Source organism: Aotus nancymaae, unplaced genomic scaffold (assembly GCF_030222135.1).
Source record: "Aotus nancymaae isolate 86718 unplaced genomic scaffold, 86718_ANA_hifiasm-v0.15.2.pri h1tg000002l, whole genome shotgun sequence".
Classification (NCBI taxonomy): domain Eukaryota; kingdom Metazoa; phylum Chordata; class Mammalia; order Primates; family Aotidae; genus Aotus; species Aotus nancymaae.
The window spans coordinates 37,470,287-37,487,853 of NW_026988413.1; the positions used below are offsets into that span (position 1 = coordinate 37,470,287).

The window sequence follows — 17,567 nt, forward strand, 5'->3', positions numbered from 1 at the left end:
TTTGGGATTTTATTGAAAGAAAAAACATGTCACAGTTTTTAAAAAACTAAGAATGTTACACAAACCTATGCTATATATGTATTTGTATTTTGCCCCATGATTCATTTGTTATTATTTTTCCTCATGAAATCATCACTAATTGTGTCTACATATTGGAATGCAAACGAAATAACATAGGTCAAATCAACTTAAAAATGATATCCCCGGGCCAGGCGCGGTGGCTTACGCCTTTAATCCCAGCACTTTGGGAGGCCGAGGCGGGTGGATCACGAGGTCAAGAGATCAAGAACATCCTGGTCAACATGGTGAAACCCCGTCTCTACTAAAAATACAAAAAATTAGCTGGGCATAGTGGCGCATGCCTGTAATCCCAGCTACTCAGGAGGCTGAGGCAGGAGAATTGCCTCAACCCAGGAGGTGGAGGTTGTGGTGAGCTGAGATCGCACCATTGCACTCCAGCCTAGGTTACAAGAGCGAAACTCCATCACAAAAAAAAAAAAAAAAAAAAAAAAAATGATATCCCCTATTCAGATTGAGCTTTGGAGCAACAACTATGTGCCAAACACATTTTAGGTGATTTTTCACATATTTATAATCTATAGGAATTTTTTTTCTCTTTTAAGTATTGAAAACCGTAGTTTATGATCTGTTTCCAAAGGAATACACAGTAGGCTCACTCTAAAATAATTGCTAAGGAAAGTTTTTGGACAGCAGATAAAAAACACCAGAAAGAAACCTGTAGTACCAGTTGGTAAAAATATAGATAAATCTAATAAAATATTTTCCTTCTCTCAAATTCTTTGAAATATGTTAAGAAGTAGAGGGCAAAATTGTAAAATTTCTGAAATTATTTTTAATGTATGCACATGTAATATATGACAACCATAGCATAATATTTAAAGAAGATTTATATGGTGGTAAGATTTCAACATTAAAATTGAGGTGCTAAAATAGCGATTCTAAATATACTGAGTATAAGAGAATATATATTTTTAATTCCTTGAGAAAACACTACAAACATGCAATTAAATAGAGTCAAAACTACTATAGCTAAATTAAAATGAGATAATAAAGCATGTTCAAATAATGCAAAAGAAAGATGAAAAGACAGATGGAATAGAAACAGAGACAGCAAACAGAAAACAAATACTATTTGTACTCAAATTTAAGCATATCAATGATAATAAATGTAATGGGTTTCATCACACCAATTAAAAGATAGATATTTTAGGAATAAAATAAAAATATGACCCAACTATATCATTTTTCAAGAAACTCACTTGAAAAAGTAAATAGGTTGAAAGAAAAAAAGAATGCAGAAAAGCTATTTTATACTAACACAAAAAGAAGAAGTGGATATATAAGTAAGCTAGAGCTACAAAATTGGAAATCTCAATATATATCACAATAGTTCAAACATAAAATAAATTCTTAGATATAAATCTAATAAAACATGTACAGGATATCTATACTGAGAACTATAAAACACTGATGAAAGAAAATTTTAGAGTTCTAAATAAAATGGAAGCATTCCAAGTTCATTAATTGAAAGACAAAATATGAATCATGTGATTTATCAATTGATCTACAGACTTCATGCAATACCAATCAAAATTTGAGCATATTTTCTGTGTATAAAGACAAGTGGTTCTAAAATCTATTTGAGTAAAGAAACTATACAAGTAAGCGTAGATAAATTCAAAAAACATTGTATATCTAGAAGAGCCCATTGTCTCAGCCCAAAATCTCCTGAAACTGATAAGCAACTTCAGCAAAGTCTCAGGATACAAAATCAATGTGCAAAAAATCACAAGGCTTCTATACACCAATAACAGACTTAAAGAGATCCAAATCAAGAACGAACTGCCATTCACAGTTGTTACAAAGAGAATAAAATACTTAGGAATACAACTAAAAAGGAACGTAAAGGATCTGTTCAAGGAGAACTACAAACCACTGCTCAGTGAAATAAGAGAGGACACAAACAGATGGAGAAACATTCCATGTTCATGGTTAGGAAGAATCAATATCGTGAAAATGGCCATACTGCCCAAAGTAATTTACAGAATCAATGCTATCCCCATCAAGCTACCAATGACCTTCTTCACAGAACTGGAAAAAACCACCTTAAACTTCATATGGAACCAAAAGAGAGCCTGCATAGCCAAGTCAATTCTAAGCAAAAAGAACAAAGCGGAAGACATCACACTACCGGACTTCAAACTAAAATACAAGGCTACGGTAATCAAAACAGCATGGTACTGGTACCAAAACAGAGATATAGACCAATGGAACAGAACAGAGGCCTCAGAGGCAACACAACATATCTACAGCCATCCGATCTTTGACAAACCTGACAAAAACAAGCAATGGGGAAAGGATTCCCTGTTTAATAAATGGTGTTGGGAAAACTGGCTAGCTGTGTGCAGAAAGCAGAAACTGAACCCCTTCCTGACACCTTACACCAAAATTAACTCCAGATGGATTAAAGACTTAAACATAAGACCTAACACCATAAAAACCATAGAAGAAAATCTAGGCAAAACCATTCAGGACATAGGCGTAGGCAAGAACTTCATGACCAAAACACCAAAAGCATTGGCAACAAAAGCCAAAATAGACAAATGGGACCTAATCAAACTCCACAGTTTCTGCACGGCAAAAGAAACAGTCATTAGAGTGAATCGGCAACCAACAGAATGGGAAAAAATTTTTGCAGTCTACCCATCTGACAAAGGTCTGATTCCAGAATTTATAAAGAACTAAAACAGATTTACAAGAAAAAAACAAACAAGCCTATTCAAAAGTGGGCAAAGGATATGAACAGAGACTTTACAAAAGAAGACATACATGAGGCCAACAAGCATATGAAAAAATGCTCATCATCACTGGTCATTAGAGAAATGCCAATCAAAACTACATTGAGATACCATCTCATACCAGTTAGAATGGTGATCATTAAAAAATCTGGAGACAACAGATGCTGGAGAGGATGTGGAGAAATAGGAACACTTTTACACTGTTGGGAGTGTAAATTAGTTCAAGCATTGTGGAAGATGGTGTGGTGATTCCTCAAGGACCTAGAAATAGAAATTCCATTTGACCCAGCAATCTCATTACTGGGTATATATCCAAAGGATTATAAATCATTCTACTATAAGGACACATGCACACGAATGTTCATTGCAGCACAGTTTACAATAGCAAAGACTTGGAACCAACCCAAATGCCCATCAATGATAGACTGGACATGGAAAATGTGGCACATATACACCATGGAATATTATGCAGCCATCAAAAATGATGAGTTTGTGTCCTTTTTAGGGACATGGATGAAACTGGAAACCATCATTGTCAGCAAACTGACAGAAGAACAGAAAATCAAACATCACATGTTCTCACTCATAGGCAGGTGTTGAACAATGAGAACACATGAATATAGGGAGGGGAGCATCACACACTGGGGTCTGTCGGGGGGAAATAGGGGAGGGACAGTGGGGGGTGGGGAGTTGGGGAGAGAGAGCATGGGGAGAAATGCCAGATATAGGTGAAGGGGAGGAAGGTAGCAAATCACACTGCCATGTGTGTATCTACGCAACAATCTTGCATGTTCTTCACATGTACCCCAAAACCTAAACTGCAATAAAATAATAAAATAAATCAATAAACAAAGTAGCTAACACATTTTGATAAAAATATATGTGTTTAAATGAGTAATTCAACCCAATTCTAAGAATCACTCTAAAGCTATATTAATACAGTGTGATATTGGTGAAAGGATATACATGTAGATCAAAGAAATAGAATAAAGAGTTCAGAAATAAACTCACACACATATGGTCACTTGGTTTTTAACTAACATATGAAACAAATTCAAAAAATAAAGACTGATCTTTTCAATAATTAATGGTGAATCAACTGGTCATCTCTAAGCTAAAAATGAATCTCAAAGCAAGCCTGCTAGTTTTATTAGAATTAACTTAAAATGAATGACTGCTCTAAATATAAAACAGGAAACAATAAAACATTAGAGAAAAATGTAAGGGAAAACCTTGATAATAGAGGATTACATGAGGAATTCTGAGACATGATAACATAAAAGTAAAAGTGTTAAAAGTATTAATTAATTGGACTTTAGCAAACTTAAAACCTTTGTAAAATACCCTTTAAAGAGATAACATAAATATTACACTGGGAGAAGATATTTGACAAGAACTTTTCTCCAGTATATGTAAAGAATGTTCAGATGCAATAATAAAAATACCCAGTTAATAATTGTGCAAAGGTCTTGAACAAAAACTTCACCTAAGAAAATGCAAGAAGAGTAAATAGGCAGATAAAAGATATTTAACATCATTAGTCATTAGGAAAACACAAATTAAAACCACAATAAGATATCACTACTCATCTATTAGAATGGCTGCAATTTTAAAATATGAACACTATCAAGCACTGATGAGAATGCAGATCAACTGGATTGCTGCTGGTAGGAATGTAAAATGTTACAGGTACTCTGGAAAGTGATTTGGAATTTTCTTATAAGTTATTTCTTATCATATGGCCCAGTGATCTATCTCTTAAATATTTATCCGAGAAAAATCATCAGACAAAAATCTCAAAAAAATATTCAAAGCTTTATTTGTAATAGTTCAAAACTGAGAAGAACTCAAATGTCCTTCAGTAGGTAAACAGATAAACACTATATATCCATACAATGGAATATTACTCAGAAATGGAAAGAAATGAAATATGAATACAACAGCCTGATAAATTTCAAAAGCGTGTTCTAAATGATAAAAGCCAATTTCAAATATTACATACCATATTATTTATATAATATCTCAGAAATGGAAAATATAATGACAAAGACTAAATCCACCTTTGCCAAAGATGTGTGTTGGCAGAAGGGTGAAGAGCAGGTGTAAGTATGAATGGTTGGCATGGGAAAATTTCCTTGGGCTTATATTACAGTTCCACATCCTGATATTCCATGGTTACATGAAGCAGCTATACATGTGCTAAAATTCACAGGAAGAATACCAAATTTTTTAAAAGTTATTTTTACTATATGAAAATTTTAAATCAAAATTAGAAAAAAGAAATGAGGAATGGCTGAATCAAAAAGACTCAGGAAAAATAAAAGTCTTGCACAAGCTGATTCTTGTTCACCATGAAAAGAACTCAGCAGTATTTGTCATGGGGCCTGTCACACAGTAGTCACTTTAAGTTCGAATTGCAAAGATGTATAACTAACAGTAAATTTGAAATGGTTTCCAAGTGTAATAATTGAAAACTAAAAACACAGATGTATAATTTGGGATTTCAATCATTAAATATAAATTATGCTAAAATCTTTATTAAAATAGTTTAATTATATTTTTTTCTAAAATGAAACAAAAATAAATTTTAGAAAACAACATAAAATGGTTTTTGATTTAAGATATCTTTACATGAAGATCACTAGGCTATAAGGGAAAAATTGAGGCATGCACAATAATAAATTCATCCTTTTAAAAATGTTTCACTAACTTGTAGCTGTATAGAGATCATAGTTGTACATACATATATTTTATTTGGTCTTTATAAAGGTATGTTTGTCAAATGGAAAATGCATAGCACCATGTGAGTCAGCTTTTGCTGCAGTAATGCAATTTCACAAACAACTCCAAAATTTCAGTGACTTTATAACAAAAAGATTTATTTCTACTCACATTAGGAATTACAGCTGTGAGTTGGCTCTAGCTCTGCAGCTCTGCTGTAGACTGAAGATGAACTGTGAGTCTGTTGCTATGTGTTTTTATTGTCAAGAGTAGTTGTACATCTGAGAATAAGTTTTTTTTCTGATAAAAATCTGCAGTGAAATTGTATTTTTTTTTACTGTCAGCCATAGAAATCTCTTAATTGCGGATTATACATGCTTTGGGAAATATCTTATCTATCTATCTGGATTGAGTATTCGGAATGAAATAGCAAAGGACCCTTGCAAAGGACCATTTCAAAGCTCCTTGCCAATGTACCAGAAAAGAAAACTAAATTATTTTGAGGTTTCTTTGTTGTAGTTGCTGTTGTTTTGTTTTGTTTTGTTAGGGAATGTGGGAGGGGAAGAAAAAGAATAAAAGGAGGGAAATGGATAGAGGAGCCACTGAGATAATATGAGACTGAGTACTGCTGGAATAAAGCAAGCACTAAAAATATTTCAAAATTAGAGGAATTTTAACAGTTGTCAGGTTGATGTTACATTGTTACACAATAATTACTCTGCAGTCTTTTTAATTTCTCAGTAAAATTTGCTACACTCAATTGCCTCATGGAGAAAGTATTTTGGTGAGGAAGGTGGTGAGTTTCAAACTGAATTGAAGGAGAAACAGCAGCCACAGGATGGAATACATCCCTTATCCCGGACAAACTTGCTGGGACACCTGTTTGATACCAGAAATGACCATGGAAAATAGAAGCTCTTTGGGAATTCTCAAAAATCTAGAAAATGACTTTGAAATTCCAATGGCAATAAAAAAAAAAAAACTTGGGGAATGAAGGTGGCACCACCAGGCAATCTTAACAAGTCACAAATGACAGGGAGGGACACTCCAGCTCAGTTAGGGAAATAATTGACCACGTTTTCTCTAATGTGATCACAGCTATTAAAATCTTGTCTCTCTTGTAGCACACATGTGGCCCAATAGTTTTTATATTTTAAATCCCATTCTTAGTTCTACCTTACAACGCTATCAGAGGTTATGATTTTGCATATGGTCCACTTTTTGTTATTCTTTTTTATACCTTTGAATTGTGCCAACCCTCCTAAAATTGTGCTTGGAACATGATGAGGAAGGGAGAGAAGAAGGAAAGAAGAGAAAAAAATGAGCAGGTTTTTAAAAATGTTGGCCTTGCTGTATCTGCAATTTTTCTGTTATTTTACTCGTTCTTCATCAGACTGCCATCAACAGTTCTTCACCATCTCCATACCCCTTGCAACATGTATATATAAAACATAAATCTTATAATAAATGAATTCACATGTATTTATTCATAAGAATGATGTAACAAATCTATCATATAAGCAGGATCAATTTAACTTGATCTCTCAACACTCCACCAACTTCTTGCAAAGAAGAGCATACATACAAACACGATAAAATCCCATTCAGGACTTAAAGTTCACTTTGTAGTCAGAAAATCAAAAATTCTGTCAATTAGAGTGGGAATAAAGTAATGACTTTGTAATCAGAAGTAACGCAATGTCATCAAGGAAGGTCATTATTCTTACATTGTTCAGAGAAGTCCTGGGTAAAATTTATATTTCTTGTTTTCCTCCTGTTCCTTTTGAACATCTCTTCCACTTTTTGGTATCCTGGTGAATGTTAATATTTTTCTTGTGTTCTCCTCACCTCAGAATAACTAGATGCCCAGTGACCCCAAATGTTCAGCCTTTCCCAGCCTTGGTGCTTCACTGTAGAACTCATCTCTACTGGACTTCCCCGTCTCCCTCCCCACTGACAATACCTGTTATCTCACATTTTAAGAAACTCATCTCAGTTTGTTATAAAATATAGAAGAAAATGAGAAACTTGTATTAGCTTTAAAAGAAAATGAGGTATACGAGACAAATCAATAATGTTGTCTCCCATACCACCCGTACATTTCTTTTCTTTCTTTCTTTTTTTTTTTTTTGTGAGACAAAGTCTTGCTCTGACACCCAGGCTGGAGCAATTTTTGTATTTTTAGTAGAGATGGAGTTTCATGATGTTGCCAAGACTGGTCTTGAACTCCTGAGCTAAAGTGATCCAACCAGCTTGGCCTCCTAAAGTGCTGGGATTACAGGTGTGAGCCACCACACCCAGCCCCATACCCAGTACTTTTCTAATGTAAACTTTGGTTCCAGTAGAAACAAAGCATAAACTAGACAATGACACATAGGGCTTTTACTCCTCCACTCGCAGCCCCAACCAAAAAAAAAAAAAAAAAAAAAAAAAACTGTTGAGGGAATCACAATCATCCTCCTTTTGCTTTGCATCAGGACTTTCCACTGAGACTACATGGAAGCCTACAGGTGGTATAGGCTCAGGTGTTGAAATGGTAATAATGCACCATAAGCAATAATATCCTTGTAGAGCTTTGCAGAAGAGGAAAAAAAGCATAGAAAGGTGTTTAAATAGGAGAAAGGAATAGACATAGAGAGATAATTATAGATGAGAGAAACCACATCATCTCATGAAGGGAGGCGAATGGTGAGCCCAGAGGCCTGGTGGCTCTCTAGCTCCCAGTCATTAGAAACTCAAACAACTCCTCCTACCGTTGGGTTCTACTTCCATCAATCTAATAGAAACTCCTTCAGTGGTCTAGAGTAAAGCTTCCCTTTCTGTGCAGTTAAAAGAATTTTGACTGGAAGATGGTAATAAATAATCCCTGGATTCCATGAGCATCTACCCCGTTTTGCTTTCATAATATCCAGGTCCACTACAGTACTTGCCACCTTGTGTTTATTAGTTGACATTCTCACCTCTCCTACCAGTTTAGAACATGGCGAGGGCATCATCTGTTACATTGGTATTAGTAACAACACTAAAAATTTTAACTTATAGCTAAAAATAAGTGTCTAATGGATTACTGGAAAATGATTCTATTCAAAAATTAGAATCCATTTCCCTGTATCTTCCTATCCCACCATCTTGAGGGAAAAAGAGCAGAATCATTAACAGTACAAGGTCACTCACATCAACGGAGAAAGAATATAAAATGAGATTGCGGTAAAAGTGAAGAGAAAGAAAAAAAATTTAACTTCTCTCATGGCTTGAGGGAATGTTTAAAGGGATACAGGTGGGAAAAGAACACACCAACAGAGAAGCTTTTATTTGTTATCTGCCTAGTAGCCTTGATATTTTAATACTTAAACCAAATGATTTATTTTCTAATAAAATAAATTCTAGTGCAAAGCATAGTGGAAGAAGGAGAGTCTTCAAAGGGAGCAGGTCTTACAGTTAATTACAGCAGCCAAAGGACCTCTCTTTTTTTGTATAAATAGAAATAATATTCTGCTATCAGTAATTCAAGGGTGAAAGAGGTTGTAATCTATGTCTCTTGACCCTCTCAGTACCCAGGACATCAAGTTTTTGCAACTGGGTTGGGTGGCACAGTGCAGAGGGGCGGGTATAGTCCTTAGAGTTGTCAGGGGAGATATAAAAACACCTTGAAATCTGAAGGCACTTTGACTGCCAAGACTTGAAATTCCCTTTACTCAGTAGAATTTCCATCATCTTTAACAAAGTTTCTCTGAAGTGATTTTTTTTTTCTCAGTAATGTAACATCTGCATTACTCTCTTTTGACATCCAAAGAAGGTCTCCATAAATATGTATTTTCTACTGAATTTATGATACAACCACACTGAGTGCATCCTTGACATCATGTCACTTCCTTAGTCATGCATTGACATTATAATGTTATTTACTACAGAGTAGCATTGACAGCATCTTGGGAACACTGTGACAGCATTTTAGTTGCCATAAAAGTGAATATTAAAAGGGCATTTGAAAAAAAATCACTTGGAAGAAAAAAAAATAGAACCTAGAGATAATAATCATAGTTTCCTAAAACAATTTTTGCAACCTGAACACTTGTTGGAAGTCTATTCTAGTTCAATGATAGATGAGAGACTAAATGCTGCTCCTTTTAAAAATATAGAAAGAAACTCTGAAACAGGAGAGTAGATAAAATTCAGAAATTCTCACATTGGTTTTTGAATGCAAGATGCTTTTATTATCCAGCTTTTCAGTTTTTCGATCAAATGATTGTATCAGTGAACTGTCAATTCACATAAAATAGACATTTTACAAGGATGAATTTAAAATATACATTTTAGAAGAAAAGCACAGACTATCTCCAAGGTAAAGAAAGTCTGTTTTTTCCATTACTTTTAGAGTATGCCAAGAATTTATTTAAACCCAGTTATTCATGGCATTGACTATCACTATTATCTTCTACATTTATTAATGATTGCTCTTGTAGAGTCTAATAGATGTCTGCATGTGCTATTGGCAGAAGAGGGGAAGAAGAAAAAGTGAAATGATATAAATAATATTTACTTAGTGCTAACTCTGTGCCAAATGCTGCTCATTAAACATTTTACGTGCATAACTTCATTTAGTCATGTTGAGAGCTCTGTGGGATATGTATAGTTATTACTCATACTCTACTTGGGAGAAATAGCCTTCAAAAGATGAACCACTTTCTTACAAGCACAGAACTAGTAATGGAGTTGGGAGTGAAACATATGTGACCCCATGTTACGGTGCTTCTTCAAAAAATAAAAGGGAAAATACAGGGTCCGAAGTTTGCACATGGTGGGAATGGTTGAGCACACCCACAAATGCTTCTAGCTCATTGAGAAGGCAAGTCCATTCCCCATTCCGGTAGAGAGGCTTGTGGAAGGCAAATGTCTCTGACCCACAGCAATGTTTCATGGAGTCAGGATGGAATTACCAGATCACGTCTGAAAGGGATTGATGAGACTCTTCAAGAGTATGAATGGGCCCCTCTAGCGGCATCCTATAGCACTACCAAGTCCTTTGAGTTTTAGGCTGTTGCTACTGATACTCTGTCAAATAATTTTGATGAATGATTCATATTTAGAGGTAAGCATGATGGGGTATCTACTAACAATTTAGGTTTTAGTTATCATGTTTTTAGAGATGTTTAAGACCTTGTCATGGTCTATTTGAATTTTAGTTGTAGCTTTTAATGGTTTGGTTAAAATTTAACATTTATTTTGATTCTCTTAAACACACTTTATGCCAAATTTTATTAATTTGGTTCAAATGTATTATCACAGTGGCAGGCACAAGTTTATTAACGCTTAAATACTGTGCTCCAAAACAGATTGTGAGAGCAAGGGAGTATGCAATACCTGTCAGCAGCCTTGTAGACTGAGAATCAGGGAAATACGGACACATGGACAAATGTGCCTCTAGATAAATACAAGAGACAACATTAGCTGTCAGGTAATCTATGCAAATTTATTTAATGGTCAACAGAACTTAAACATGTTGTATTTTAGTAAAATTCTCACAGTTTGCTCATCACATGATCTTACATACAGAAAACCCTAAAGAGGCTGGGTGCAGTGACTCATGCCTATATTCCCAGTAGTTTGGGAGGCCAAGGTGGGCAGATCACCTGAGGTTGGGAGTTCGGGGCCAGCCTGACCAACATGGAGAAACCCCATCTCTGCTAAAAACACAAAATTAGCCAGGTGGGGTGCCACATGCCTGTAATCCTAGCTACTCGGGGGACTGGGGCAGAAGAATCGCTTGAACTAGGGAGGTGGAGGTTGCAGTGAACCAAGATCGTGCCACTGCACTCCAGCTTGGGCAATAAGAGTGAAACTCCATGTCAAGGAAAAAAAAAATGGAAAGTAAAGTTCCAGGGTATAACATCAACATGTAAAAATCAGTAACAGTTTTATACACTAACAACAAACTATTTCCACCCCCCAAAATAAAATCCAATTTGTTACAGCAATATAAAAAAATAAATTCTTTGGAATAAATGTAACTAAGGAGGTGAAGGATCTATATGCTGAAAATTACAAATCTTCAATGAAAGAAATTCAAGAAGATATAAATAAATATAAAGACATCCTATGTTTATAATCTGGAAGAATTAATATTGCTTAAATATCCATGTTGTCCAAAGTGATCTACAGATTCAGTGTAATCTTCATCAAAATTCCAATGTTATTTATCAGAAAAATAAATAAATCGATCCTAAAATGTATATGGAACTACAAACACCGCAAGTAGCCAAGAAAATCTTTAGCAAACAACAAAACTGGAGACATCACATTACCTGGCTTCAAATTATTTTAGAAAGCTATAGTCATTAAAACATTACAGTGCCAAATTCTTTACTTAGCATTAGTCAATAGAGTTATCAGGATCTTCCGCACACCATGAAATCTTATCAAATAGCATTCAAATTCAGTTCAGGATATCAATATATTTTTTTCATTAAAATGGGTTATGTAGAGAGCATCACTGAGTAATGTTGGAACTTTTTATACTAACTCCACTTTATCTGGACAACAGATAATTACATTTCTTTCTGATTCTTTCCTTTGACCCTATGATGTGAATTAATTCATTCAACCATTTAAACCATGGCATACATACAAAGATGACTTAAGGTTGTTTTTTGAGGGAGTATTTTTATACATACAAAATCATATTCTCAGTTTTGAAATCAGATTGCCTTAAAACTTCGATTCCTAGATAGCTACTCTCCAAAAAATCACTCAACTAAATTCCTTTTTCAATTTTGCACTTAGGAAGTGGAATAAAATGTGTGTTTCCTGAGGACTTTTAACTGAATGGATTTGCCTGGTAATGTTCAAATCATTCCTAGACATAGGAGCTGGATGTTTTTCAACATAATCTAACTGGCAGCTTGTTGTCTGCAGTTTAAAAATTTTTTAGCTTAAATAACTATTTTTGAAGGTGACTGCTACTTGAATCTCTGAATCTATTATTAGGATTTATTCCTGGAGATTTTTGCCTTTTATATGATGTATAATGTAGAAAGCATATAAATTTTTTTGATCATAGACTGTGCCTCTAACAAGTTATCTATATTGGTAGACCAGACCAAAACATGAATACACATCATGTTTCTAGCAATGTATTGTCCTCTAGTAATTTTCTGCTTCATTAGTTTTTTTCTAAAAGATTGAAGTAACACACGTACATGGGTGGATATTAAATAGTAAAATTATATAGAAATGCTTACAGTGAAGAACAATAAATTCTTATCCCAATCTTTTTCTTTCCACCCCCAGAGTAATATCTTTTCTTCTTTCCTCACTATCAACTTCTTTCAATCTTTGCATTTTTAGTTCATTTGATTACTAACTCCACATCTGTAAATAATATTATTACCAGTATTCTATGGTCTTTCAACTTTAGATATTGCCTAGTGACTTTCTGATATAGTAGCTAAGATTATGTCTCATACCATTCACATACTTTCTCTGCTAATATTGCTTTATCACTAATCTAACTTTGCAACTCTAAAACGTCAAATAATATATTCAAGGCTCCATTTCCTTTGCTATTAAATACAGTATAAAGACATGAGAAGATAAAGGTTTATCACATTTTGGTTAACTCTACTCAAATCAGTGGATGTGTCGATTTCAAATTTCAAAACCAATATAATATTTAAATTATCATGGTTATATTTTTAAAATATTATTATCTGCAAAAGCAAGCTGTGTGTTAGAATTACATTTCCTATTCTAAAGTTCTATGTTGGTCGGAAAATGTTCATAATATAAAGTTTAAATTGACTCTCCATTTTGTGCTCTACCAAGTAGTTTTATTATATTGTGGATTTATGAAATTGTCCATCATATTATATGTTCCATTGAATTCTTTTTATGTCTCATATCTCTATTCTCCCAGTGAATCCAAGCTGTCCTGGGACTTCTAAATCCTCTCAATGTTTTCTTGATCTCTTGTAGTCCTCTTTTTTGATTTATAATTTTTCTTCGCTGAAGTACAAGTAGGTTTCAGTTTTATATGGCATCAGTAATTATATGTCTGAATATTTATTTGTTATTCTTTCACATTTGTTTGTATTTTGACTAGGTTTAGAATTCTAAATTAAACAACATTATTTCCTTCTATACTCCCAAAATCCGGTTCAGTTGTTTTCAGCACCAATTGTTGCTGGCAGAAGATCTAATCCCCCATAACTTAACCCCATAAGGGGCCTGTTTCTGATGTTTGAAAGTCATTAGGATCTTACATTTGTTTGGCATTCTGAGATTTCACAAACTATGGCCCTTTATTTGGATTTTTTAATTGATTAATTGTTCTGTAAGTAGTAGTGTCATCAATTTGGAGACCTTTACTCTTCAGAGTTGCTAAACTAACTTCTATGATTACCTTGATAAATGTATATTTTAAGAAAACATGATTATGAGAATAAAAGTATTTGCAGAAATATTAGACTAGAGATCAAAACACAGTGAAAATCATATTCAACCAATAGAAATACTAGAAAGAGAGAACATATAAAACAAAATTATCAAGGTAGTAATGGAAATTATCAGATGGAAATTATCAAGATAATAATAGAAGATCATTTAGCAACTCTGAAGAGTAAAGTAGTAGTGTCATCCAAACTGATGACTACTACTACTTACAGCACAACGAATCAATAATAACAATAATAAATGATCCAAATGCAGGGTCATGTTGTCTTGAATAATACATTCTACTTCTTTAGAGAACGCCTCCCCTAACCAACCCTATGTGACAATCTGGCATGCAGGATAAGGAAAAGTAGGCGGTATCAAGCCTTTTTTTAATATGGACTTTATATATTCCCTTGTCTGCAGCATCGCTTTCTCTTCCTTCCTACATAGTGCCAACTTCAGAATTCACAGCCTCTCTGAAATTTTTACTTTCTATAGCAGGTCAGCTCCCTTCTAACGTATGTGTATCTGGAACACCCCATAAGATGTGGCTTCTTCAGCTCTGCTTCAGTTCTCAACACACTTCAATCCACTCTCATCTCCCAGAAAAGTTTAAATCTTTCGTCTGTTGATTATTAAATTCTAGTTATTTTATTTGTTAGGAGTTTGTGTCCTTAAAAATATATGTATTTCATTATTTTTATGCTGTATCATGAAGGAAAATAATATATATCTAATCTGCCATCTTAAATGAAAAATTTTAAAATATTTCTAATATAATCAAGAATTTGTTTTAGTATTAATTTTAATTATATCATGTAGCAATCATGTGAAGATTATAGAACTTACTAAACATCTTTGTATATTGCACTGCAATTGGATACATCAAAGTATATGTACATAATTTAAAGAACATTACAATATAAAATTGGCATAAATATTCCTCAAGTTACTGTTATAGTGTGAATATTTTGGTATTTTTTTTCTTTTTATATAAGTCTATGTATATTGGCAGAAGAGTAGAATGAATAGAGCAAATGACTTGCAGTTTAAAGATGTATATGCTAGTCTTGTTGTCATTATCTGGCTATGAGATGTTAAATTATGTCTTGAAATTCATCTATTTAGTATTTGAACATAATAAACATTAAGGCCATTTTAAGTTCTAAATTTTAATATGCTAAAACGGTACATTTCTTCACTGAGTTTTACAGGGCTTTAAAAAAAATTAAACTTTACTTGCAAAAACTTTTTCATCACCTAAATGAAATCTAAAACCAAATGTCATTTTTTTTTTTAGCATTGTGGGATTTCTTCTAAACTGGTTATAGTAACTGTAAGGCTTTTCATTTTCACATCCTTTACAAATATATATATATGTGTGTGTGTATATGTGTGTGTGTGTGTGTGTGTGTGTGTGTGTGTGTGTGTGTGTGTAATTAAGTTGAGCAAGGTTGCAGAGAAAGCCTAGGTGATTCATTACCTCTCTGAGCCAGACTGGGGTACATGTTCTGAACCTTGTTAGACTTTGCCAGTGTTGCTATTTTTAATTAGACTAGGGAACAGCAACTGACCTAAGACAACATGTAGCCTGGCCAGGACTAACACTCTGACCAAACAGGTTTAGGTAATTAGAGAGAGAATTAACACCCAGGCCCGGCCTGAGAGAACCCGGAAAGGGGCTCTAAGAGCAGTGTGAGCGGTCCAGTGGATCCCCAGCAGCCCTCCGCGGAAGGCCCCGCCCTGCTGTCTGCGAGCAGCCACTTACCAGTGATTAGAGTAATCATTCGCACCAGAGAAGGAAGCCAGGTCAAGCCTGGAAGCGCCAAGAAGCCAGCAGACATTTGCAGGCGTCGGAGTATCCACCGCAGGGAGAGTAACCTTCACGTTCAGGGCCCTCTCCTGACCTCTGCTCCCCGCAGACTCAGTCCAGCCGTGGAGAGGCCGGCCGTGGGAGAGCCTGACGCGTCTTCCTCGAAGAAAATGCAGAGCACCGTCTGGCGAAAGGTGGGGGTCCAGGCCCAGCTGCTCAGGAACTGACGTTACAGCGCTGGTACCCTGGGGCTCTCAGGAAGGAAGGTGGCCCAGGAGAAGAAATCCCTAGGGGGTGAGCCAAAACTGGCCCCAGAGGAACCCTTTCCTGCCTGGGGGCAGACACTCTCAACAATTCCGCAGGATCCGGCCAGCTTCCCGCAAGTCTCTGGTGTGGGTCTCCTGGGGAAGTCCGGGAGACCCGAGGAGCTCAAGCACTGAAGCCCTGGGAAGAAATCGGCAGGAAGAAAGACCAGGGAGTCCCAGGCTGCGGCCAGAGAAGATAATGACCCAAATAGAGATGAGGTCCCAAGGGCCCAACTGCCCACACACAAGCCAGAGGTGATTTCCCTGTCCGTGCGTCGTGGAGAATGCAGCAGTGGCGACCCCACCAGAGCTCCCCAAGTTCCAGGAACGTCACAGTCCTCGGCTTTGAGCGTGAGACGTCTCGTGCCCAGACCCCGTGACCAGCAGCGGCCTGTCCATCCCCCAAGACCGGAAAGGCAGCAGCAGACCCGGAAGCCCAGGGCCGTCCTCGGCGCGTCCTGCTGCAGGTGGAAGTTAATGACCTTAGAGACCAACTAGCGGCCGTGCAGCGCCTCATTGACAAGTCCCAGGACTTTTGAAGATGGAGCCAGCGTCTTCCTATAAAATGTGCAGCTGGTACCTCTGGAGCCCCTGAGCTGCAGCCAAGCTGGTTCCCCCCGAATCCTCTTCAACCCAGGCTTCCTCTCTGCCTCTGCGTTTGCCCTCTTCCCACTGCAGTTCAAAGCAGTTTCAAATAAAGTTCTCATTTAAAAAAAAAAAAAAATTAAAAATAAAAAAATAAAGATTTTCTCTTTTGATACTTCTAAGAGAGAAAATTGAAAAGTTGGTATAAGGAGTACAGGCTTAAATTATACATACAGAAAGCTCATGAAGCAACAGTGTGTTATATTGCATTATGAGTAAAATTTAAATTGACAGTGAATAGAAGCAGGTAATTAAGGCAAATGAAGCGACTACGTGAAACTTGTTTAAATAGCAATTATACATACAAAATGTATTTTAGAAAATCAACTACTTACAGGCATTTAAAAGTGGCCAAAACAAGCCGTAACACAAATTAGATTTTATTTTTGAAACACCTCGTCTGCAAAGTAGAGTTGTGAATTTATGGCTTTCTTGCCCGGGCAGATTTTCCAACCACATGCATGATTACAACAGTTGCAAAACCACAGAATTTTCAATTTAAGGTGACAGAAGAGAGAATTTGGGGCTGGAAAAGTAACTGTGAACTTAAGTGAGAAATATTTAAAGCAAAAAAGCAACAAGAATGAGACACAAAATATGAGTAAAAATACTGCACAAATTCCCACATTAATAACTAAAATATATATGTGTAGAGGTGGCACCAGGGGTTCAATGAAAAAGAAGCCATGTCCAGAGTGGAATCTAATCCTGAAGGAAACTGACAAAAGACGAGGTTTCTAAGTTTCCTATATATGTTTTTAAACTGTATGCATTTCCCTAGCCATTGTCATATCAAGCAGCAAAACATTAAAACGTTATTGGCTTGAGGTATCA

At 35.6% G+C, this 17,567-nt stretch overlaps 1 pseudogene; it reads left to right on the forward strand.

Annotated features, from left to right (window-relative positions):
* Positions 1–4,416: 4,416 nt before the first annotated feature.
* Positions 4,417–16,627, forward strand: LOC110568921 (uncharacterized protein CXorf49-like; annotated as a pseudogene).
* Positions 16,628–17,567: the final 940 nt, after the last annotated feature.